Genomic DNA, 26,120 nt, shown 5'->3' on the forward strand with positions numbered 1-26,120 from the left:
ATCTTTCTGTTTATCATAGATACCATTCTGCCCGTGCCCCTTCTGCTCTCCTCTGAAGCAGGTCTGCACTGTGGGCTGGATCAGAGATGTATCCACTTCCTACTGGGAGTCCTGATCTGGGGACTAGGCCCCCAAGAACCCATTATATTCCTTCATGTTTCCTATCTTCAGGCTTCCTGATGAAGAAATGGGAAAGGGTTGGGCGGAGGGGTAGGACACACAGGGAGCTGGCCAATTGGTTGTACATGTATGGAGAGAACAAGTCAATCACCCAGTCTTGACCAAGCCCTTGGGTGTCCACCCCTGACCACAGCCACAGCATGGATGGAGGCCAAGAAGGCAGAAAGATTCTCTAGCTTAGGCAGTTCCTAGTTTGGTTGAAGCAGAGAAAGGCTATCCCCCCCAGAGGTTTGCAATCAAGGATCAGAGTAAGTGGTTCAGAAGCTCAGAGCAATGGTGCTCCTGAGCATGTATGGTCCAGGTAGGCTTCCTGGAGGAGGTGGAAAGTAAACCAAGTTTTCTAGTAGGATTTTCTACTGGTGTATTTCCCCTAAGAAAGGGGGAAATAGTAAGTGGAGCAGCCTGGTAGGGGTGAGGCCTCTCTCAGTGGGGTAAACAAGGCAGGGCTAGAGTAAAGATCTAGTTTAAGGGGTCACTACCTGTTATCCTAAGCTTGTCTTAGGAGAAAGTCTGCTGTCCCCATAGAAAAAGGGTATTGAGTCCTTCCAATCCCCTCTTCCCAACAATCTCCCCCAGGAGCCCCCATGCCCACCCTTTCCCAGTGATTTTAAGGCACTAGTGAAAGATAGCCTCCTGCCAAGTTCAACTTCGTATTGGCCTTGCCAACTGCTTTCTTCTCAACTCTGCCTGCTTTCTGTAGGATCTGGGAGTGTGGACTATTCAATTGTCCTCTTCTCCACCCCCGCCTCTGTGCAGGACCCCACCTGGGAGTGCCCGGTGCCCAGCTGAGCCCAGAGGCCTTTCATCTGCAGGCCAGCCCCAGCTCCTTTTCCTGCACTCCCAGCTGTTCCCCCAGTACTCTGCCAGAGCCCTGGCCGGGACACCAGGCCCCTCTCCTCCCAGGGAGGCAGAAGAAAGATGTGCTGACAGCTCAGCCAGGCCTGGACTGTGTCTCTGTGTCCTGCTGGGGCTCCAGGGCGTCTGGGCCACCTGGACTCAGAGCCAGGCTGGAAAGTGAGGTATTCGGGTGGGAGGAGGCCCCCAAGGTGCCGGCGGAGCCGAGCTGCCAAGAAGTAAGTACTAGAGACTCCTCTGCCCTATGTCTGGAATTCGCAATCTATCAGGGCTGAAGTGAGTTTAGACAGGGGCCATGGGGGTGGTTTCAGCAGCCCGGGCAGGAGGTGTCAGGGAGGGAAGGAGGAGACAGGATGGCCTGGGAGAGGGGGAAGAGTATGGGCAAATGGGGCAAGATGGAAGGGGTAGTGACGAGAGCTGGGAAGGTGGTGCTCACCTGGGAACATGAGGTGGCCCAGGGAGTGGGCTCATTGCCCCCCACAAGCACTGGGCTCCCCACTGCCAAGCTCCGCTCATGCCATCCTCCCTGACATGCCCTCTGTCCCCTCCCCATGCCTCTGCATGTTCTCCTCCCAATTTCATGTCACTCCTTTCATTTGTTCAGTCACCCGCCAGTTTATTTATCTAGCCCAATGTAGAGAACTTCCTACATGATGCTAGAAGGTCCAGCCCCTGAACTCCAGGCACCTCAGCTGTGGAAGGAATAAGACAGATACAGAAACTCCCATATGGAAGCCAGGGACGGGGTCATGTGATGTGGACAAGTGGCTGGAGAGCAGAAGAAGGAGGGGGAAGGGCATAGAGGAGGGGAACAGGGCAGGTGGTCATGTTTGAATTGGTCTCTGAAGAAGGCATGTGTGGTTTGGAAGAGTGGAGGCAGAGTGGTGGGCGCACCAGGCACTGGGACCCAGTGCACTGGGCTGGGTCTGAGAGACCCAGTGAGCAGCCACGTGGGTTCATTCCGGAGGCAAACGGAAGTGACTGGAACCAATTCAAGACAAGCCAGGACTTTGGGTGTGACCTTCAAGTTGTGCCTGGGAGCCCAGCCGTGTGCTCAGCTCTGCAGTGAGGGAATGAGAAAAGAATCAGACACAGTCTTTGCTCTTGGAAGCTCATAGTGGGATTGCAGAGACTGAAGGAAAACCACAAAACCATTTAGTCATCCTCCCAGAGACAGAGTCATGGACCCCCCCCCCCCCCACCCCTGGGTGCGGGGAATGTGCCACAGCCAGGGCCAGGAGGCTGGTGGGGAGATCTGCTCTCCAGCTCCCTGCAAAGCACATCTTTTGTATGAGCCCCACGGCCCAACCTCCCTCCCACAAACCCTGCACATCAGGATAACCTGCTATTACATGAGCCTTCTGCTGGACGCCTTCCAGGGAGAGACAGTTCCGCTGTGTAATGAAAGCTGTGCCCCACAGACTACCCTGCAGGGTCTAGAGCGGAGTCAGAGTCAGGGAGAGGGTGATGGAAACTGTGACAGAGACTGATGGGGGCTATCATAGACACTGTGAGAAGACTGTGACAGAGACTATGGCAGCGGCTGTGACTGGGGTTGTGACAGAGGCTGTAATAGAGACTATGACAGCGGCCATGACAGAGACTGATGGGGGCTGTGACAGAGACTATGACAAAAGGTGTAATAGAGACTATGACAGGGGCTGTGACACAGGCTATGACATAAAGTGTAATAGAGACTGACAGAAGTATGACACAAGATGTAATAGAGACTATGACAGAGGCTGTGACAGAGGCTATGGCACAAGATGTAATAGAGACTATGACACAAGGTGTAATAGAGACAATGACAGGGCTGTGAGAGAGACTATGACACAAGGTATAATAGAGACAATGACAGAGGCTGTAACAGAGGCTATGACACAAGGTGTAGTAGAGACTATGACAGGGCTGTAACAGAGGCTATGACACAAGGTGTAGTAGAGACTATGACAGGGCTGTGACAGAGACTATGACACAAGGTGTAATAGAGACAATGACAGAGCCTGTGACAGAGGCTGTATCAGAGGCTATGACACAAGGTGTAGTAGAGACTGACAGAGCCTGTGACAGAGGCTGTATCAGAGGCTATGACACAAGGTGTAGTAGAGACAATGACAGAGCCTGTGACAGAGGCTGTATCAGAGACTATGACACAAGGTGTAGTAGAGACAATGACAGAGCCTGTGACAGAGGCTGTAACAGAGGCTATGACACAAGGTGTAGTAGAGACTATGACAGGGCTGTGACAGAGGCTATGACACAAGGTGTAGTAGAGACAATGACAGAGCCTGTGACAGAGGCTGTATCAGAGGCTATGACACAAGGTGTAGTAGAGACAATGACAGAGCCTGTGACAGAGGCTGTAACAGAGGCTATGACACAAGGTGTAGTAGAGACTATGACAGGGCTGTGACAGAGGCTATGACACAAGGTGTAGTAGAGACAATGACAGAGCCTGTGACAGAGGCTGTATCAGAGGCTATGACACAAGGTGTAGTAGAGACAATGACAGAGCCTGTGACAGAGGCTGTATCAGAGACTATGACACAAGGTGTAGTAGAGACTATGACAGGGCTGTGACAGAGGCTATGACACAAGGTGTAGTAGAGACTATGACAGGGCTGTGACAGAGGCTATGACACAAGGTGTAATAGAGACTATGACAGAGGCTGTGACAGAGGCTATGACACAAGGTGTAGTAGAGACTATGACAGGGCTGTGACAGAGGCTATGACACAAGGTGTAATAGAGACTATGACAGAGGCTGTGACAGAGGCTATGACACAAGGTGTAGTAGAGACTATGACAGGGCTGTGACAGAGACTATGACACAGGGTGTAGTAGAGACTATGACAGGGCTGTGACAGAGACTATGACACAAGGTGTAGTAGAGACTATGACAGGGCTGTGACAGAGGCTATGACACAAGGTGTAGTAGAGACTATGACAGGGCTGTGACAGAGGCTATGACACAAGGTGTAGTAGAGACTATGACAGGGCTGTGACAGAGGCTATGACACAAGGTGTAGTAGAGACTATGACAGGGCTGTGACAGAGGCTATGACACAAGGTGTAATAGAGATTATGACAGGGACTGTGACAGGGGCTATGACAGAAGCTGTGACAGAGACTGGTGGGGCTGTGACAGAAACTATGACAAAGGCTGTAATAGAGACTGTGGCTGGGCTATGACAGGGGCTGTGACAGAGACTGTGATAGGGGCTGTGATAGAGACTATGACCAAGTCTATGATAGGAGTTGTGCCAGGACCTGTGATAGAGACTTTGTGACAGGGACTTTGATGGGCTGTGCAAGGGGTGTCACAGAGGCTGTGACAGAAGTTGGACAGGGATTGTAACGGGCTGTGTCAGAGGCTGTGACAGAGGCAGTAACAGAGGCTCTGACAAGGGACTGTAACAGGAGCTATGAGAGAGGCTGTGATCGAGATTGCATCGGGGCTGTGATAGACACTGTAACGGAAACTATGACGGAGGCTGTGAGGCTGACAGGAACTATGACAGATGCTGTGGTAGAGGCTGTGACAGGACTGTGATGGAGACTGTGTCAAAGGCTGTGACACCGTGACAGATGTTGTGACAGGGTCTGACACAGGAACTGTGACAGGGACTGGGCCGGGGCTGAGACGGAAGTGTGACTAAGTCTGGAGCCACAGTCAGAGTTGGGACAACAGTTCCTGGAGCCCAGGCCCACACTCCCACGGCCGACGGCGCAGTTGGCGGTGACAGCAGCAACACTGCAAACACACAGGCCCAGCCGGGCCCAGGCGTCTGTGGAGCCGCCAACAGGCTGAAGCTGCCACAGGAAGAGCGCGAGAGGGAGGTGAGCGAGGCCCATTTCCACCAACTCTTCTGAGCATTCCTGTTCGTCCTTCCAGGGGCAAGTTTCTGGGTTGCAGTTTCCTTACTACGCCTGCCTTGGGGAGAGTCAGATCACAGGGTGAGACAGGGGATAATGTGGACTGACCGCAGGGCCCTGCGAGACTTCGAGTTAGTGCAAGGGGTCCCTGAATCTCCATGGCCTCCCCAGGCACAGCCTGCTGACTGAATAAGAAATGTGCCTTCCATGGATATGAACAACCATTTCTCCCGTGTGTGGGTGCTAGTGTGATGAGTAAAACAGAAATGTGTTTTAAAGCATAACTGAATTCATAGTCATGATAACTAACATTTAAAGAGTGCCAGGCGCTGCGCCAAATACTTAGCATGGATTAGCTTGTGTAATCCTTGCTAGATCCCTGCCAGGTAAGGTGAATTATCCCCATTTTACAGATGATTAAACTGAGGCTGGAGAGGATGACTGAGTTGCCCACACTCCCATGGATGGAGGAAGAGCCAGGGTTTGCAGGCAGTTACGTCTGACCCAGTCTCTTACCCTCGCCTACCACTGGCAGTGTTCTCCATTGCAGCTGTTCCCATGTCAGATATATTTTGAGGTTTCAAAGTCAGAATTTTTTTTTTCAGTGAAAAAGAGGCCCCTGTACTCCAACTGAACCTACTGGGAAGCGTTCCTCCAGTCCATGGGCATTTCGGGGACTCATCTCCTCTCTGCCACTCCTTGTGGTGGTGGTTTAGTTGCTAAGTCCTGTCCAACAATTGCGACTCCATGCACTGCAGACCATCAGGCTCCTCTGTCCCTGAGATTTCTCAGGCAAGAATACTGGAGTGGGTTGCCATTTTCTTCTCTAGGGGATCTTCCTGAACCAGGAATTGAACCCAGGTCTGCAGCATTGCAGGGGATTAGTGATGAGCAGGACATGATTTTCTGCTCAAGGAGAGCACAGAATAGCTATAACACTTCCAAGGCTGTGGTGGTCATTGCAGCTCTTGGTCAGGCTCTCACTGACCAACGTGGGTCATACAGTTCTAGACAAGGAGTCACTGTCCTGTCTTGCTGTGCTAACTCTGCAATCTGTTCTGATGGCCCCTTGTCTCAACACCCTACTGGAGTCATGTTCAGAAGGGAATTCTCGGCCAGGTCCCTTGAGAATACAGATATTTTTCACAGAGACCACCCTCCTCTGCTGTCCTTGAGGGATGGATCACAGACCACCCCCAGCCCGAGGTCAGGTGTGGTGACATGGCTAGTCCCTTTTGTTTCTCCCAGACCACTGCACTCTGCCATCCATAACATTCTACCCACCTGCTCCTCTGAGGCTTGCAAGCCGCAAGCTCTCATGGCTGTCACCAGGGTCATTCCCACCTGGCTTCCTACCCACCTGGAGAGGGCTCTACATGAACCATGGCCCTGACTCTGGATGTTCAGAGCCCTTCTCAATTTCAGTCACCCACTCCATGGCTATCACTTAGCACTGCTCCACCTGCAATCTGAAGTTCAGGATCCCTGGTCTGACCTCAGCCTCCGCTCCTTCCACCTTCTCTGGATCTTCCCTTTACACCTGCTCTTTGATGGTACAGCGAGCTCTGTCCACATCCCACATGAAGGAAGCCTCATCCCTTTCTTCCCCAGCTTCGACTTCAAGACCCACCAACCACCTCAGCCTTCACCTCCAGTGCCTCTGCTCTCTTGTTCCAGCCTCACAATCTTTTTTGATTGTCAAATTGGAAACACCAGCCCTGGGTCAGTGCAGCCACCCACCTTCTCTGAGGTTCTGGGCTACAGCAGCCCTGCCAAGATGGCCAGGGAAAAAGCCCCACAGCCACCCAACTTTGTTCTTGCTCAAGTTCATTGTCTAGTTGCCTCAGTGCGACGCGCCTGGCAACCCCATCATGTTTTCCTATCTGCCTTGTCTTCATCCATCAGTTACCAGTTCCCCACAGTGTTCAACCTCTTCCTGCAGGATCCTTCCCACCCACATTTAAACCTAAGCGCATCTTTTCTTTCCAAAAAACGTCCTCCCTGAACTCCACTGTCACTTTCTGTCCTGTCCCTAATCTTCTTAAAGGGTGGTCTTCACTTGCCTTCCTTTCTCAACTGCCACTCATGCCAGGCAAGTTTGGCCTTGGAGTACAAAATTACGCAGGGCAAAGGCTAACAGAGTTTGGTCAAGAGAATGCACATTGGTCATAGCAAACATTCTTTTCCAACAACATAAGAGATGACTCTACACATGGACATCACCAAATGGTCAATACTGAAATCAGATTGATTATATTCTTTGTAGCCAAAGATGGAGAAGCTCTATACAGCCAGCAAAAACAAGACTTGGATCTGGCAGTGGCTCAGATCATGAGCTCCATATTGCAAAATTCAGGCATAAATTGAAGAAAGTAGGAAAAACCACTAGGCTATTCAGGTAGGCCTAAGCCAAATCCCTTATGTCTATATAGTGGAGGTGATGAATAGATTCAGGGGATTAGATCTGGCAGACAGAATGCCTGAAGAGCTATGGACGGAGATTCATATCATTGTACAGGAGGCAGTGACCAAAATTATTCCAAAGAGAAATAAATGCAAGAAGGCAAAGTGGTTGTCTGAGGAAACTTTACAAATTGCTGAGGGAAGAAGAGAAGCAAAAGGGAAGGGAGAAAGGGAAAGATATACCCATCTGAATGCAGAGTTCCGGAGAATAGCAAGAGACTAGAGGTCTCTTCAATAAAATTGGAGATATCAAGGGAACATTTCATGCAAGGATGGGCACAATAAAGAACAGAAGTGGTAAGGACCTAAGAGAAGCAGAAGAGATTAAGAAGAGGTGGCAAGAATGCACAAAAGAACTATACGAAAAAGATCTTAATGACCTGGATAACCACAATGGTGTGGTCACTTACCTAGAGCCAGACATCCTGGAATATGAAGTCAAATGAGCCTTAAAAAGTATTACTATGAACAAGCCTAGTGGAAGTGATAGAATTCCAGCTGAGGTATTTCAAATCCTAAAAAGTGCTGTTAGAGTGTTGCACTCAATATGCCAGAAAATTTGGAAAACTCAGCAGTGGCCACAGGGCTGGAAAAGGTCAGTTTTCATTCCAATCCCAAAGAAGAGCAATGCCAAAGAATGCTCAAACTACCATACAATTGTGCTCATTTCACATGCTAGCAAAGTAATGCTCAAAATCTTTCAAACTAGGCTTCAGCAGTTCATGAACCGAGAACTTCCACATGTACTAGCTGGGTTTCAAAGAGGCAGAGGAACCAGAGATCAAATTGCCAACATCCCCTGAATCATAGAGGAAGCAAAGGAATTTCAGAAAAGCATCTACTTCTGCTTCATTGACTATACTAAAGCCTTTGACTGTGTGGATCATGAGAAACTGTGGAAAATTCTTAAAGAGATGGAAATACCAGACCACCTTACCTGTCTCCTGAGAAACCTGAATGCAGGCCAAAAAGTAACAGTTAGAATCTTACGTGGAACAACTGACTGGTTCCAAACTGGGAAAGGAGTATGTTGCTGCTGCTGCTAAGTCACTTCAGTTGTGTCCGACTCTGTGAGACCCCATAGACGGCAGCCCACCAGGCTCCCCCATCCCTGGGATTCTCCAGGCAAGAACACTGGAGTGGGTTTCCATTTCCTTCTCCAATGCATGAAAGTGAAAAGTGAAAGGGAAGTAGCTCAGTCGTTTCCAACTCTTAGCGACCCCATGTACTGCAGCCTACCAGGCTCCTCCATCCATGGGATTTTCCAGGCAAGAGTCCTGGAGTGGGGTGCCATTGCCTTCTCCAAAGGAGTATGTTAAGGCTGTGTATTGTCACCCTGCTTATTTAACTTCTATGTGGAGAACATCATGAGAAATGCTGGGCTGGATGAAGCACAAGCTAGAATCAAGATTGCTGGGAGAAATATCAACAACCTCAGATAGACAGATGACACTACCCTAAAGGCAGAAAGTGAAGAGAAAGTAAAGAGCCTCTTGATGAAGATGAAAGAGAAAAGTGAAAAACCTGGCTTAAAACTCAACATTCAAAAACACTAAGATCATGGCATCTGGTCCCATCACTTCATGGCAAATAGAAGGGGAAACAGTGGAAGCAGTGACAAATTTTATTTTCTTGTGCTCCAAAATCACTGCAGGCAGTGACTGCAACCTCGAAATTAAAAGGCGCTTGTTCCTTGGAAGGAAAGCTATGACAAACCTAGATGCATATTAAAAAGCAGAGACGTCTCTTTGCTGATAAAGATCCATATAGTCAAAGCTATGGTTTTTCCAGCAGTCATGTACAGATGTGAGAGTTGGAGAACTGAAGAATTGATACTTTTGATTTGTGGTGCTGGAGAAGACTCTTGCGAGTCCCTTGGGCTGCAAGAAAATCAAACCAGTTAGTCCTAAAGGAAATCAACCCTGAGTATTCATTAGGAGGACTGATGCTGAAGCTCCAATATTTGGCCACCTGATATGAAGAGCTGACTCATTAGAAAAGACCCTGATGCTGGGAAAGATTGAGGGCAGGAGGAGAAGGGAGTGATAGAGGATGAGCTGGTTAGAAAACATCACCGACTCAATGGATGTGAAGTTTTGCAAACTCCAGGAGATAGTGAAGGACTGGGGAGCCTGACATGCTGCAGTCAATGGGGTCACAAAGAGTCAGAAAGGACTGAGCGACTCAACAACAGCAACTACTACTCATTCCTTAGCCCACAGACTGGGCTTCACTACACATTGTGTCTTCAGCAAGGCCAAATCCACCTTTCATTCCTGTTCCTATGTGGCTCCTGAACATCGTGTGATGCTGCTGACCACTCGTCCTCCCCCATTTTCCTCCGCTGACTTCAGAAATACATATTCTTCTGATTTTCTTTCTAGACCTCTGGCCAGTCCTTGATTTCCCTTGTGGGGGAAGAAGGCCTCTTTTTCTGGCTCTTCACCTGTTGGCATTGTTCCTGAGTCTGTTGCCAGCCCTTTCTTCTCTTGTGTGATCTGTATCCCTGGACACTCACATCCAGGCCTTTCCATCCTTGCCTTCGGCCCAGATTGCTCCCCTGGACTCCAGACCTGTTTGACCAATGGCCTCTTGGATGTCTTACAAGTACCCCTCCACCTGCTCTTCTCCAAAGACCCCCTGTTCTTCCCACTCAGTGAATGGTGCCAACATCTTTCCAGGGGAGAAGCCAGAAACCTGGGCATCATTCCTGATGTCTTCCTCCACCCCCTACTTCCCACATCCAATCAATTCAAAAATCTTGCTATTTTTCTGTTAGAAGTATCTCTCAAATGTATCTACTTCTTCCCATGCCCAATGACACAACTTCAGATTATTTCTTTCCTAGGCTGTGGCAGCAGCCTCATAACTGTTCTCCCCGCATCCAGCCTTGTGTTATTAGAATCCATTATCCACAATGCTGCCAGAGTGGTTTTCCAAAATGTAAAAATGGCCATGTTTACTGAAGACTCTTCAGTGACTTCCTCTGGAATTAGGATAAAACCCAAAGTCTCTAACTTGGTAAGCAAGCTTCTTTTTAGCCTGCTGCTGCTGCTAAGTCGCTTCAGTCGTGTCTGACTCTGTGCGACCCCATAGACAGCAGCCCACCAGGCTTCCCCGTCCCTGGGATTCTCCAGGCAAGAATACTGGAGTGGGTTGCCATTTCCTTCTCCAGTGCAGGAAAGTGAAAAGTGAAAGTGAAGTCTCTCAGTCGTGTCCAACCCTTAGCGACCCCATGGACTGCAGCCCACCAGGCTCCTCCATTCATGGGATTTTCCAGGCAAGAGTACCGGAGTGGGATGCCAGCCTGGCTGACAGTAATTCCCCAGACTTCCCTCTCAGTAATGCCCTCCTTACCCTGGCACCCTCCACTCATGCACACTCATCGGCTTTCAGCTTGTGATGATGGGGACTCTGTTGTTAATGGCTGAGCTGGTGATTATGAAGATGTCAGTTGTTGATGATTATGGTGATAACTTTAAAACATTGCCCACCTCACTTCAAAGCAATTTTTGGAGGCAGACCCCATTCCACGTGCTCCCTTGCTCCTATCTCCTATTTGTTTATGGGTGCCTGTCTCAGGACCATCTCCCCTGGGGATTATTTTCGGAGTCTCTGGTCAGGACTGTTGTCCCATGTTGACTCTTGGATATCAGCCCTCACCTACATCCAATGTGCATCTCTTTCCAGCCTTGAGTTGGGCTCCGCATGTTGTTGAAGGAGCAGCAGTAGCAATGATGGTAGAGGAGCAAGGTGGTACATGTAAAGATGCAGCTGCTCTCAGGACTTGGTGGGGAGACAGACAAGACCTGCCAGGGGACTGTAGGAAAAGGCTCCAGCCAGCTGGTGCCCCAAGCCCTGTCTCTGCGGTGACTCTCTGTGATCAGCCTGCGGGGTGCTTTGTCCTCAGAGGCTTCGCTCGGTAGCCCTGACTAGCCGACTACCCTCCATGGACGTTCAGGACTGGTGGCCTAACCCACTTCACGGGGCACTTGGTTTGTCAGGCTAGGGATCTGATACTCCTGGTATGATCAATATTATCATTTCTTTGCATCTCTAAATATGCATGAAGGTCATTTTCCTAAAGTGGGGAAGGTGGTTGGGGTTAGGAAGAAAGGAGATGATGAAAAGGCATCTGCCCCTGTGATGGTCTGAATAACAGTCCCCAGAGATAATCACGTCCTAATCCCTGGAACCTTGTGAATGTTACCTTACATGATAAAACACACTTGGGAGATGTGATTAAGGATCTTGAATGTGGGGAGATTGTTTTTTATTTTCTGGGCAGGCCCTAAAAGCACCTCTTATAGTGTCCTTATATAAGAGAGAGGCAGAAGGGGATTGACGCAGAACAAAAAGACAACATGACCCCTGAAGTATGATCTATGCTGCTAGCTTTGACTATAGAGGAAGGGCCCACGAGCCAAGAAACAGTGTGGCACTAGAAGTTGGAAAAGGCAAGGATTCTCCACTAGAGCCTCTGGAGGGAGTACGACCCTGCCAACGTCAGCCCAGGGAAACTGATTTTGGACTTCTGGCCTCCAGAGCTGTGGGAGAACAAAGGCATATTATTTCAAGCCAGCAGGTATGTGGTCATTTGTTCCAGCAGTGATGGGAAACGAATGCAGTCCCTTTCACCCTCCCTCTCTGTCCCCGAGCCCCTCCCCCACGTCTTCCTCTGAAGTTGGGCTAATCCCCTTGGTGTTAGCTGGGAGGCCAGATACTGGGTGGTAGAGGAAGCCCAGTGCACTCTGGCTCCAGGGAATGGTGGCTTTGGGAACTTGGGAAGGGAGATACCTCCTCAGAGCGGTAATCACACACAGGTCACTGTCAGAATGGCTTTGCTGGCAGCAGGCACTGATCTAGGACAGGAGAGGAAGAATTCTGAAGAAGCCATATGGGGATTGTGGCTGCTGGGGTGATGCTTCAGCATATGTGGGCTCCCTTTTTGGAACTCCCAGAAATACTTGTGGCAGAGGAGGAAGAGGGCAGAGGTCCTGTAGGTGCCAGAAGAGAAACAGCAGGAACTCTGGGTGATGGATGTTAATGGAACTTTATTTATAGTCCCAGACGGGAGGGTTTGATAACATTTGTGTTCTGTCGCTCTTCCAACTGACTACACCCTCCCTGCCTTTATCCAAGGTAGCTGATTAAGCAAATAATGACTTGCAGACCCTTCTCATCCCTTTCCCCAGCTTTCTATTTAGTTTTCATCTTTTCTTTATAGAATTGAAGAAATACTTTCTATATTGGGGAGAATATTCCCTTTTTCTATCATTGATTGCTACAAATACTTATTTCCCCTCACCCTGTTTGTTATTTAACTTTTGTTATGGAGTGTTTGTCATGCAGAAATTTTCATTTTTATGAAGTGAAGCATATCAGACTTTGCTTTTATGATCTCTGACCTAGATAACATACTTAAAGAGCTCCTCCCCACCTTAAGAAATACTCACTTACATTTTCTTGTCTGTAAATGCATTTTCATATACACATATAATCCATCTTCCTCCATTAATTAGCAATGCCTATTTTCTCATATACTGCATTTCTATACACATTTCCGGAGTCTATATATGCTCCATGATTTCCTTTCCTTGTGCTATTCCTATATCATGTCTTGCCCACCCCATTACTGTAATGTACTATTCTCTCTCTCTTTTTTTTTGTTAAAAAAGGAATCTCTATCCTCTACTCCTCATCTCTTTTAGAATTCTCCTATTTCTTTTACCAGATTAACCATAAATTTATTTGATTATATTAAAAATCATTCTGGTACTTTGATTAGAATTGTGTTAAATTTATAAATTAATTTAGGAGGGATATATATATATATATCTTTATATCATGGCAAGAGGAAGGTCTGTCTCTATTTAAATCTTTTTTGTATCTGAGGAGCATCCTGCCATGGTTTCAGCCCTGGTGCAGCCTTTTCTCTCATTTTTGTTTCTTTTTGTTCATTTCTGTCAAGTTTGGGGAGGATAGTTTTGTAAACCTGCATTTAAGCTACCATGATTCCAGAAGTCTTTAGATTTGCACTGAATTGAGGGCGAAGGCGGGGATGATGAGCTGAAGCTGTGGGTGTGGGTGAAATTCAGAAGGAGAGTAAATGTTAAATGAGAGCAACAGAAGCTTGCAAGGCTCCAGCATTTATGGGGAAAGTGAAAGCGGTGGATGTGAATGAGAGCAGGCATGTGGAAAGGAGAAGTGAGAAACCAGCAGAGAGGTGTCAAGTAAATCAGAGGAAGGGAACATTTCAAGAATGGCACAGTCAGTAGAGGCCAGTGTTCTGGCAGATGGTGGAGAATGACTGTGGTGGAGCCGTGGGCTGTGTTGGTTGTACTTGGTTACTGGTAAGGTAATCTTATCATTTAGTATTTAAACTGGGACACTTGGAGAAGACTCTTGGACAACAGGAATAAACCAGGATTATTCCTGGCAAACTGGAACACATGGTGACCCTGGTTGGTGGTGACCTCTGAGAAAATGGTCTTAGTTGATGATAGCTGAGGTGCCCAGGTGCATGGGTTGAAGAGTCAAGACAGTAAGAGTAGATTCTCACTTCTTCTTTTCAGAGGTTTGGGTAATGACTTATATGCTATATGGAAAAGAATCTGAAAATGGGTAAATACATGTATATGTACAACTGAGTCACTTTGCTGCACACCTGAAATTAACACAACATTGTAAATCAACTGTACTCCAATAAATTTTTTTTAAAGTTTGGCCAGAAAAGTAAGGAGGGAGTTGGGTCATAGCTGCAAGGAAATTAAGATTGGAAGAGGGTTCATTTGTTTGTTGCTTTTGGAGTCTTGAGGAATTTGTCTGTCTGGGTAGGAAAAGAACTTAGTAAAGAGGGAGAGATTGAAGATGCAAGATATAGACATGATAAATAATAAAGAGAAGACATATAGGAGGGGATGGAAGGAATATTAACAGCCCATGCTAGACATGAGTTGAGCTTGGAAGAGAAGACAGTTCTGTTATATGAGAGGCAAATAAAATAATGCATGACAAACTAGTGAAAAGTTAGGTGCGGAGAGAGAATTTGAAGGAATTCATTTAACTTCTTAAGAGTAGTGGCTGAGAAGGAGACAAATTGATATCAGGCCACAAGCCTCCAAGGCGGCACTAGCGGTAAAGAACCCACCTGCCAGAGCAGGAGATGTAAGAGACTCGGGTTTGATCCCTGACCGGGGAAGATCCCCTAGAGAAGGGCATGGCAGCCCACTCCAGCATTCCTGCCTGGAGAATCCCCATGAACAGAGGAACCTGGCGGGCTACAGTCCATAGGGTCGCAAACAGCTGGACATGAGTGAAGTGACTTAGCATGCGAGCATGCTCGCAAAAGCCTCCAAAAGGAAAGGACTGGAAACATCTAACTTCTTCCCTTTCGAGATCAACATGGTCAGACTCTCTCTACTAGATAAGGATTGTTCTAAATGAGGTCCACTGGTGGTGGGAATTGATAGGCTGTCCAAACTCAGTGCCAAGCGCTAAATTGTCAGGGTTCTGGCTTGTGTGTGTATAGACCTGGAAGCCCCTCCCTCCTAGGCACTTTGGCACACGGAGTGCCTACCTCCATTGGAGAATTACCTTAGAGATCTCTTAGAAATCTGGACAGTGAGGACGTCACTGCATTGGTGGACAAAGATGCTGAGACTGTACAGGACCACGTTCTACAGGGACAGGTTGGGAGTAGCAACAGAAGTCACGCAATCAGAGGCTCCAGTGCTCTTATCACCTGGCCTTGGATGTACCACCCTTTCAAGGAATTTGCTTGAGCAATTCAGGGTGGAGGATGAACTCAAGAGAGATTCTGTATTTCTTTTTACTCCAGATGGGCTTAAGTGGTTAATGAAAAATGCTTATGAAATGTTCATCTAATTTATACCCCGACTTGATAAAGCAGGTTCATATAATAGAATGGTATACAGCCATTCAAAATGATATTAGGAAAAAAATGCATTTGATAAAATGAAAAAATATTCAGGATGTGTTCATTGAGAAACTAGTATAAACACGACAATCTGATTTTTTAGAAGAATATGTAATAGGTCTAACTATGAATAGATGTAAGACTGTAGGAATATATAGAAGGTAGCAGTGTGTATTTCTGGGTGGTGCAATGTGGAATCAAGGGTGATTTTTCTCTGTATTTACCTTTATTTTCTAAATTTCCTATGATGTGCTTGTATTGCGGTTGTTTTTTTTTGCTGTTTTTTTTTTTTTTTTTTTTTTTTGGTAAGTTAAATACCACGGTTATTTCGTGAAAAAATTGCCAAGCAGCAATAGGGCCCCACCTGAGCCTGGGGGAGGAATCTGTTGAGGGCCTGGTGGATGCCATTGGATGCACTCTCTCCAGCTGCCCTCAGCAGCTCCTCTTTCCAAAGGGGAAACAACCTGGCCAAATTTAGCACTGTACCCAGCCCAGTGCTGCTGGGTGCCACCCATGGGACACGTCCTAGAGGAGCTGTCCCACATTGCCCATCTGGGGCTCCACAGACAGCCCACCATCCTTGAGCCAGCATCTTCAATCCAGATGCCATAAATGAAATTTTCTCCCTCCTACTACCCCTTCAGATGACTATGCTTAGCCCAAGACCAAAGAGAGGAGGTTTTAGGAAGGCTGAAATATCCAAGGGATTGTTGGAAGGAATAGATCGCTGTTTGCTCTGGCTGTGACTCTGATTACGTGAATGCTGTGTTTGCCCCATTGTACGAAGCTATGGTTGTACTGACAGACTGGACAGAGGAGCAAGAACTCTGTTACAGTCAGATAGCTTCCACAGCTATGTGGGAAAAAGTCACATGGGCAGACCAGAATCCAGCACTCAGAGGAAAGGCCCTTTCAGTTCTAGCCAGAGTCCTTGGCGGGTCCTATTCAGCATCCATCCTTGAGTTGGATGGTGAGTATGCTTATTCTGCCTTGGAGTATTGGCCATCCTCCACAGATCAACGACTGTGACTCAGGAAAAGCATTTGGGCAGTTGCTGGGTTCAGAGGCTTTGTTCCAGGTCAGCCTCATTGGAGGCACTTCCTACCTATATCTGGCTGGTGTGTGTCAGGGCATAGTTGATGGGTATGAGTGGGACTCTACTGGGCCATATGGAAAGGCCTGTGGTTACCTGGCCCCCTGTTCTTTCCAGACTTCTGAGCTTTGGAACACAATCAGATGTCATCACATGTCCCCTAGGAAGCCTGCAAGACAGCCACAGACCTCTGCTTGGTGCAACAGGGCTTGTCTCCCAGGAAAAGCACTTTTGCTGAATAATACGAGGAGTGAAATGGGCAAGTGATGAGGGAGGGGCCTGCCCTGACCCACTCCGTGTGTTCGTGCGCGCGTGCGCTCAGTCACGTCCAACTTTCTGCAATCCCATGGACTGTAGCCTACGGGTCTCCTCTGTCCATGGGATTTCCCAGGCAAGAATACTGGAGTGGGGTGCCATTTCCTACTTCAGGGGGTCTTCCTGACCCAGGGATCAAACCCAAGTCTCTTGCATCTCCTGCGTTGGCAGGCAGATTCTTTAATCTCTGACACCTGGGAAGCCCAAGCCACCTCCATGCCAATATGAAATTCTTTGTCATCTTTGTTACCCGCTAGCTCTCTCTGATCTTCCCACAAAGGCAGTGAAGGAAATGGGCGATGCATCCCTGACTCATGACAAGCATTCCATAAATATTTGTTGAATAAATAAATGAGTATGGTAGTGAATTAATCAATTACCTAATTTCGTGGGCACAGAGGCCTTACGTGCATGGCCAAGGAGATGTATTCTTTTTACGATGGGAACAGTATATAAAAATACCTATGGTTTTTGGCCAGGATTAAAAAGAAAGACTCAGATAAGGTTTGTGACTGTGATTCAAAACTTTCCTGTATTAGTCATTTATATGTATTAATCATGGTACTTTAAATAATCTTTCCTTGGCAGTAGAACCATAGATTATCACATCCAATCAAGTCTAAGTCTCAGATAAGAAAACTGAGATCCAGAAAGAGAAGAGAATGTCCAAAGCTACCAGGCTGATGGAATGAAGTGTGATTCAGGCCTTTTGGCTCCCACCCTGCAGGGTTCTTCCCACCCTCAATGCCTGTGGGATTAGGGTCTTCTGCTCCAGGAAGGCAGTTTCCCTTATGAGTAAATGTTGGTTGAACCCTTACTAGATGTTGCATACCTACTGTGTGTCAAGCAAGTCACTAGATGCTAGTGATGCGATATAACAGTAACTAGATAGTGCCTTGATAAGAGAAGAGACAGGCAGTTATGATAAGGAATTTGTATCCAGCAAGGGGAGCATAGACGTGGGGTGATTGTTTGGGTTGGGGAGCTTGGGGTGGGGAGCAGACATTCCTGTTGGATGGAGCCTGTTTAGGGCCACCTCCCTAGCAATCCAGCATCACTCTGTCTCCACCTTCTCTGAGAAGCCTGGCTCCACAAGCCCAGGCACCCAGATAAGAGTCACAGCTTGGAGTCTAAGGGGACAGATAAGTGGGGCAGGCTGCTCAGATGGCGGGGGCCTCAGGCAGGGGTGTCAGGCTCCTGAAAAGGAAAGGACCTGCTGTCCTGTTTGAGGGGATGTGGCGGGGGAGGTGTGGACCCCACAGTAGAGGCCTGAGCTCCATGGCCCTCTCAGCAGCCTCTTCCCACAGGCAGTCAAACTGGGTTCTGCTCTTCAACCTCGAATCTGTTTTGTTTCGAAGCCAAAACTTCTCTGCTACTGCTGCTGCTAAGTCACTTCAGTGACTCTGTGTGACCCCATAGACGGCAGCCCACCAGGCTCCCCCCGTCCCTGGGATAAGCTTCTCTAGGAGGTCCTAGATGTCTCCTCATCTTTCTGCTCTCCTTTTTCACCTCCATCCTCCCATTTTCTGCCTCTCCCTCTCTCTTATCAACTTACCTGCTCCTACCTTATCAGCTCATCCTGAGTTGTTCCCTCCAGCCTTCTCAGCCTTCTTCGTTTGGATCACTCCTGAAACTCATTCTCTTCTGGGGAGGTTTGGAGGCAGAGGCAGAGATGGAAAAAGAGGAACACCCATGATCCTCCTCCTCCTCCCAGCCCTAACAGGAGGGCTAACCAAGGCAGGGGCCTTTGTGTCAGTTGGGTCCCCACAGGACAAGGAAGACATATTCACACTAGGTCATGGTTTGTTGTTGTTGTTTAGTCATTGAGTCATGTCCGACTCTTTGCAACCCCATGAACTGTAGCCACCAGGCTCCTCCGTCCATGGGATTTCCCAGGCAAGAGTACTGGAGTGGGTTGCCATTTCCTTCTCCAAGGGATCTTCCTGACCCCTCCTGTATTGGCAGGCGGATTCTTTACCACAGAGCCACCAGGAAAGATCATGGATTAGAGGTTAATAAAGAACATTTATAGGGACTTCCCTGGTGGTCCAGTGGTTAAGACTGCACTTCCATTGCAGGAGGTGTGGGTTCAATCCCTGTATTGGAGTGCAGTCAAATATGTATGCCGTTGCTGCTGCTAAGTCACTTCAGTCGTGTCCGACTCTGTGCGACCCCATAGACAGCAGCCCACCAGGCTCCCCAGTCCCTGGGATTCTCCAGGCAAGAACACTGGAGTGGGTTGCCATTTCCTTCTCCAATGCCCATTTATATTTATAAAGGGAAACCAACAAGGAACATTGAGAAACAGCATGAAGCAGCTTCCGCCCCTGGCCGGAAGGGGCAAATGGAAGGAGCAGCTATTGAGCCTGGAGTGAGGATGTGTCCAAAGAGGGCCACTTGACAGGAGCTGTGGCCCCTCACAGAGCCCACCCACAGTGGCCTGGCAGGGAGGACGCCCTGGAACAAATGCCCTAACCTGCCCTCTGGTCTTCTGTTGTCCCCTCCAATGAACAAATCCAACCAGAGGCCAGAGGGCAAGGAGATCCCCTGATGCAGTCCACGAGGTCAGCTTCTCAGACATGCCACAGTAGGGTGGAGAAGTGCAGAGAGTAGGTCTGCAGGGACCAACTGAAGGTCTCCAGTTCATCTGACTATGTGCAGGGCGCACAGTGCCACGTGGGTCATCTCATTTAATGGCCATGACAGTGCTCTGAGCTATGCATTATCCCCATTTTAGAAAGAAGGAGTCTGAAGGTCAGAGAAATTAAGGAACTTACCCTAATCCTCAGCTAGAATATAGGTTTGAACCAAGGCAGTTTGGCACCTAGATTGTTGTTCTGTCTATGTCTTTGCTCAGAATCTGTTGAAACCAGACAGATAGAATTTTCTGCAGTGATGGGAATATTCTATAACCACACTACCCAATGTAGTAGCCAGTAGCCACATATGGCTCTTGAGCATGTGAAATGTGGCTATGTGACTAAGTGAGAACCTGAGTTTTAAATTTCATTTCACTTTAATTCATTTTTGTTTACATGGCCACATGTGGCTACCATGTTGGACCAAACCTTACTCTGTGGACCTTTGGCTGTTGGATCCTGAAGGGAAGAATTGCTCCCCATGTCACTATGCAGCTCATAAAATTTGGGGGAGGGTGGATTGATTTTCAAAGTCATGGTGCTGCAGGTTGGGGTAGACATGGACTGAGAAAAGATGAGGAGGCATTCAGCTGCCCTTCCCCATCTCAGGCTGAAGAAACTCATCAGATACATCCCTCCACCTTCACCGGGGCAGGAACACTCTTGGAGACAAGAGAACTGTGGGTCAGCAAGACACTGGGAGGCAGGGTACTAAGGGAAAGGGGACAAAGACATCTGGTCACCTTCCTCAGTTAGACACGCTGGCTGTGGTAGGTCGCTATTCTGAGATTTTACTGCTACTGCCACTTGGCCTGAGGCAGGCCCCTGAGCACTTTTCATGCTTCTTGATCAGGACTTCTTAACTAGGCTTCTAGGGTCTCACACATTGTTCCAGGGGAGTCTCCTGAAATTGTGTTCAAAGATTCAGACTTGCACATGTATCTTTGTCTCTAGGAGAAGGCCCACAGGTTCATTGGCTTCCCAAAGGCATCTGAGACACACAGATAGGTGTGGAGCCCCTCATCCAGATCTTTGCAGGGAGACGTGCCTCCTGCTGGCCGGGCACTTCCCTCGAGGCCCGCCCTCCCCTCTATGTTTCTTCCACTCCTGTGGCTCGGCTGGCAGCCTGTCCCCAGAGCCAGCTGGGGCCGTGTGCCTCTCTGCTCACCTGGACACAGGGCCGCGCCTCTATCGACTGTCCTATTTAGGAGCTGCTGAGCTGACTGCAGAAACCAGGTCTGCATCCGCCCCCTCCAGAGGTGGCCAGGCTTTGAGGTGGGGTGTGAGCAAAAGTCCTCTGAATCTCTGGGCTTATAGGAAGAAGCCTGAGTCCTAGAGTCAAAAAAGAATTGCACTTCACCCTGGATCTGCGCCTCCTTGACTGACAAGTTGATGAACCTCCCCCAAAACTCTGTTTCCTCATCTATAAAATGGGGGGAATAATGCCTCCCTACCGGGGGCATTGTGAGAATTAGCTGAGGTAATGGTTCCATAGCGCCAGGCACTTGATAAATGTTAGCTGTTATCTGGCACAACTGGATCCAGAAATTTTCTCCACAGTATTCCTGGCAAGAGGCTGTCCAGCTCTGCCCAGGGAGCTGCCGAGTCCTGCGGCAGCCCAGGGCCCATTTGGACAGCTCTGACTGTGAGAAAGTCCTTACGTCAGTCAGGAACTCTTTGAGTTGAAGTGACAGAAATTCAACTCAAATGGCTCACCAAAAAAGGGAATTATTGTTTTAAGAAATTGGGAAGGATAGGAATGGAGGTGACCTCAAGGGCTCTAGAGAGCCGAATAATGTTGTCAGGACGTTCCTTCTCTCCCTTTGCAGCTCTTGACTCTGTTTTTCTGTGTAACTAGGGAGAAGGCAGTCAACAGCTCTCAGCATGTATCATCACGTCTTTGTGAACCAGAAGACAGCTTCTTTCTCCCAGTGACCACACATCGATTCATAGGGAATGATTAACACAGGCCAGCCTTGAGTCACATGCCTATCAACCTCCAATCACTGTGAGCAGTGTGTGTGCTGGTTGCTCAGTCATGTCCAACTCTTTGGGACCCCATGGACTGTAGCCCACCAGGTTTCTCTGTCCATGGAATTCTCCAGGTAAGAATACTGGAGTAGGTAGCCGTTTCTTTCTCCAGGGGTTCTTCCAAACTCAAGGACTGAACCTGGGTCTCCTGTATAGCAGACAGATTCTTTACCATCTGAGCCACCAGGGAAGCCCCTGTGGGCAGGGCCATGGACAGTTATGATTGGACAGGCCCTATCATGTGACTGAAGGATGGGAGACAGTGTATTCTGTGTGGTAGCCATGTTGGAACCGTGTGGAATGTGGGAGGATAGGGTCCCCAAAGGGAGGAATGCTGTTTCCAGAAACCTGGGAAAATCAGTGGATGCTCACTACTCTTCCTTGCATCAGGCTTGATCTTTGTCCTTCTGAGAGCCTTCTGTTCAGCACCAGCCTTAGCTCTGTCCTCTTGTCCTGCATAAGACAAGGCTGTTCACTCTGCGGAACCAGTTCCTCAGAGACATGAAGGGTCATTATGGCCTGCCCAATCTTCTTTTCTCCAAGCATAGTTGTTCTAGCTCCTCCATCTCTCTGAGTGCAATGGGTTTCCAACCCCCTTCCTCCTCCACTCCTGGGCAGAAGGCAACAATCTGGTAGAATGGGGGCCAGGCTTGAGAAGTAGCTTTTGGAATACTGATGAAAATAATGGGGACTTTACTATCCCTTTGTGCAGGTCACTAGCATGATGTTTTCTTTAGCCGCACAAGGGGAGGAAGGACAATGAAGAGAGAGAAAGTGAGTGAGCAGAGGGAGGAGGGTGAACAGGAGAAAAGAGAGGAGAGGAGAGAGGAAGGAAGACAGAGGAAGGAGAAGGAAAGGAGCGGGGCAGGGGTAGGGGGCAGTGATGGGAAGGAAGCTTCAGCACTATAGAAGCTCTCAAGCTGGATGCTATGCTATGCCAAGTCACTTCAGTCATGTCCGACTCTCTGTGACCCCTAGATGGCAGCCCACCAGGCTTCCCCGTCCCTGGGATTCTCCAGGCAAGAACACTGGAGTGGGTTGCCATTTCCTTCTCCAATGCATGAAAGTGAAAAGAAAAAGTGAAGTCGCTCAGTCATGTCTGACTCTTGGCGACCCCATGGACTGCAGCCTACCAGGCTCCTCCGTCCATGGGATTTTCCAGGCAAGAGTACTGGAGTGGGGTGCCATAGCCTTCTCCATCTCAAGCTGGAAAGGACCATCAATTCCTGTCAAAGGCACCCAGCCTGTAGGGCACAGACTGGACATGCAGAAGGCTGGGAGGCATTCCCCTGACAATTCAGAGGAGGCTTCCTGGAAGAGGGAGCCTTGAAGAAAGAAAGACTGCCAAACCTGAGCCTGGCTCTGGGAACCACCTCTGATGGCCCAGCTAGAGAGAAGGGGGCAGGTGGCAGGAGAGGAAAGGGCTTCCTTCTCATTGCCCTCTCCCCGCCGCCCGTTGTTCTCCCATTCCCAGTTGGGCTGCTCTGCAGAGGTCACCCCTAGGCTAATGAGAAATCTTCCTGAAGTTTAAAACCAATTAAGCAACAAACGTGTTCTGATTAGTTATTTCTCTTGATGTGAATTTTAATGAAGCATCTTCTTTCCCCTCCCTCCCTCCCAAGCACCCTGGGGGTTAACCAGCCTTTGGTCTGCCTTGAAGAGCCCTCAGCGGTGTCTGGAAAGGCTAAAGAGGAAGGAAGAGGGGCTAGGATGGGGTCTGAACAGTTTTTCACAGCACAGCATGCTCCTCCGCCAGTCAGCCCGCCTTTCCCCTAACATCTCGGAGCTCCACTGTGTCCTAAGGCCGGGGCTGCTCTCAGAGGGGAAGGGGCAATGGGTGTGAGGGGGGCACTGAGAGACAGTGGAATAGAGAGATGGTGAGATATAGCCTTGAACGTCTCCAGCTCACTCTAGTCAGAGACTGAGCACAACATGTAAAAAGCTAGCCCAGGACAAAAGCTAGAAGCACCCTGTGAAAGGCGTGTGACTAGGTGGGGAGTGCCAAGCTGCGGAGTGGCACAGAGGTGGGGCTGGGGCTGCAGGAGAGGGCAGAGTAGTGCAGTGGGCAGAACTCAGTTCTATGGGGACATGCTGAGCAGCTCTGAACAAGGGAACCTCCCATTCTGGCTGCTTATCCTTCTGGAAATGTAGACATGTGGAGATGCTGGCTATTGCTTGGCTTTCCCTTGGGGACTCCTGTGACCTTCCCATGAGAAAACCCAATGGAAAGTTTAGTGCAAGCCAAAAGGAGACTGGGGTAGGGTAGTGAGGATGTGGGAGATGGCGGGGCATTTCTTCTTTTCTGCCCTGAACCCTTAGCAGGAGGATCCCCAGGACAGCATCTGTTGGACCCTATTCAGTTACACACAGGCAGCAAACTGAGGCCCAAATATGCAGTTCTGTCTTCAGTGCACAGGAGGGCCAGCTGCAGAGTCTCAGGGTCTAGCTCTCTCCATCCAAAAATGGGTATCCTCTAGGACAGTCATCCCCAATCTTTTTGGCACCAGGGATCAGTTTTGTGGAAGACAATTTTTCCATGGACCGGGGAGAGGAGGATGGTTTCAGGATGAGTTAAGCACATTACATGTATTGTATACTTTCTTTCTATTATTATTACATCAGCTCCACCTCAGATCATCAGGCATTAGATCCCATAGGTTGGGGACCCCTGCTCTAGGATCCTCCCCTAGAACCTAAAGCCCCTGGGGGTAGCTGAGACCCAGAGGGGTGCTCAGGAGCCTTGCTGAGCCTGCCTGTTCAGCCCCACACTCCTGACCACTCCTTCGAGCCGAGCAGGAAAGCTCTTTCTTAAAGGGTGAATAAAGTCCATGGTGTCTGCTGAAGGAAGGAAAGGGGGAAGAACCTCTTGGGAGCTGCTGACAAAAGAAATAAAGATGGATTTTTCTGTGGATTCCTCTTCCCTATCTCCCTTTTCCTCTCGCTTCTCAGAGTACCTCTCTCTCCTCTTCCTCTCCTCTCTGCCTCTCTCTCTCCCATCCTTTCTTTGTTCCCCAGCCATGTTGGCTTTGAGGGATGACTGGATGAGGAGGTCTAAGGGATCTGAGCAGGCCCTGGACTCCCAGGGAAAGTCTAGTGAATCTCACAGCAATTCCCTGAAAGTCAGCCCTGCTGCTCAGGTCAGAGGAAAGGCATCATTTCTGGCTCAGGTATTGGAGTGAGGACAAATTTAGAGTGGCCACCTTTAAGCCCAGCCCCTTTGGCTTCCATCTTGGGTACCAGGAGCCAGCCTAGCCCAGAAGTTTGGCTTCTGACCAGGGCTCTGCAGCCCGGAACTGGGGCCGGCTGTTCCAGGTCTGAGATTTCTCTGGACTTGGCCCCGTGTCACCACCGAGCACCTGAACCTCTCTGGTTGGCTTCACTGCCCCAGCTTTCTGGAACATGCTGGCTCTGTCCTCCTCATGCAAGTAGTGATGGATGAGGGGATGGATTGGTCAGGTCTCTGGTGGCAAGGGAACCCAGGTCATACCACCTTGGGCACAAAAGAGACTTTACTGGTAGATGGGCTGGTCCCAGGTTGTCCCTCATGAAAAGCTGGCTGGAGTCATATATGGAATACTGGCAAAACATTCCAACCCGAAAAAGCATTAAACAGTCAACCCAGAGGGAGCAGGAATACCACTGGGCCTCAGGAACATTGAGCTCAAGTCTTGAATGCTGCCAGGAATCGGGGGCCTTACATCTGCATTCCTGTCTCTGCTCCGATCTGACTATAGATCAACTTCCTACACCTCCTGAGCTTCATCCCTAACAGCCTTACCTCCTTGAAAGAGATGAGGTCTTTATCTCAGTACCAGTTCAAAAAGTCCCAGAAAAGACGTCAGACTGGCTCAGCTTGGGTGTTCCTGCCTCTGGAGCTCTCAGCTATGGCCAGTGGACCAAGTAACAAAATGGCAGCTCCCATGGGAACCCTATGGTGGAAAGGGAGAAGGAGCAATTTACTGGAAGAGGTGGGGCTCTGCCCAGACACTGAGAGGAGGAATGGAGAGTAGGTACCTACTTCACCTGCCCTGTCACTAGCAGGCCTGTGGAATATATTTGCAGTTCCTATTATAGAAGTTTTGTGAATATTACTCTCACCAGCTCTGGTTTGTTAGGGCCACAGACAAGCTGGATGTATTCCCTTCCCTCCTTTACAACTCCTAACTTGTCAACCTGCCTCATGGACTGCTCTCACCTGTCACCCCACATGTTGGCCCTGGTGCCCCACACCTGCCATCTTGCCCTGGCATCCTCTCGTCTTAGTCAGCTTTACTTGAAAGTGAAAGTGAAAGTCATTGCTCAGTAGTTGCTTAGTTGCTCAGTTGTGTCTGACCCCACACAGTTTGTGACCCCATGGTCCATGAAATTCTCCAGGCAGGAATACTGAAGTGAGCTGCCAGTCCCTTCTCCAGGGGATCTTCCCAACCCAGGGATTGAAACTGGGTCTTCTGCATTGCCGGCAGATTCTTTACCAACTGAGCCACCAGCAGTTGGGATAAAATTCGAAGATAAAAGCCTGGGATTTGAAGTTTGCTATACCTGAGTTTCAGAGACGGCAATGGCACCCCACTCCAGTACTCTTGCCTGGAAAATCCCATGGATGGAGGAGCCTGGTAGGCTGCAGTCCATGGCGTCGCTAAGAGTCAGACACGACTGAACAACTTCCCTTTCACTTTTCACTTTCATGCATTGGAGAAGGAGATGGCAACCCACTCCAGTGTTCTTGCCT

The 26,120-nt window shown here is 48.9% G+C and overlaps 1 long non-coding RNA gene across 1 annotated transcript in view; it reads left to right on the forward strand.

Annotated features, from left to right (window-relative positions):
- LOC129621012 (uncharacterized) overlaps nucleotides 1–26,120 on the forward strand; it is a 33,575-nt gene that overhangs the window by 4,199 nt on the left and 3,256 nt on the right. Inside the window, exon 2 of the long non-coding RNA XR_008698986.1 lies at nucleotides 21,219–21,465. This is a non-coding gene — a long non-coding RNA (uncharacterized LOC129621012). The remainder of the gene's footprint in view (nucleotides 1–21,218; nucleotides 21,466–26,120) is intronic.

This window comes from Bubalus kerabau, chromosome 10 (assembly GCF_029407905.1).
Source record: "Bubalus kerabau isolate K-KA32 ecotype Philippines breed swamp buffalo chromosome 10, PCC_UOA_SB_1v2, whole genome shotgun sequence".
NCBI classification, from domain to species: Eukaryota; Metazoa; Chordata; class Mammalia; order Artiodactyla; family Bovidae; genus Bubalus; species Bubalus kerabau.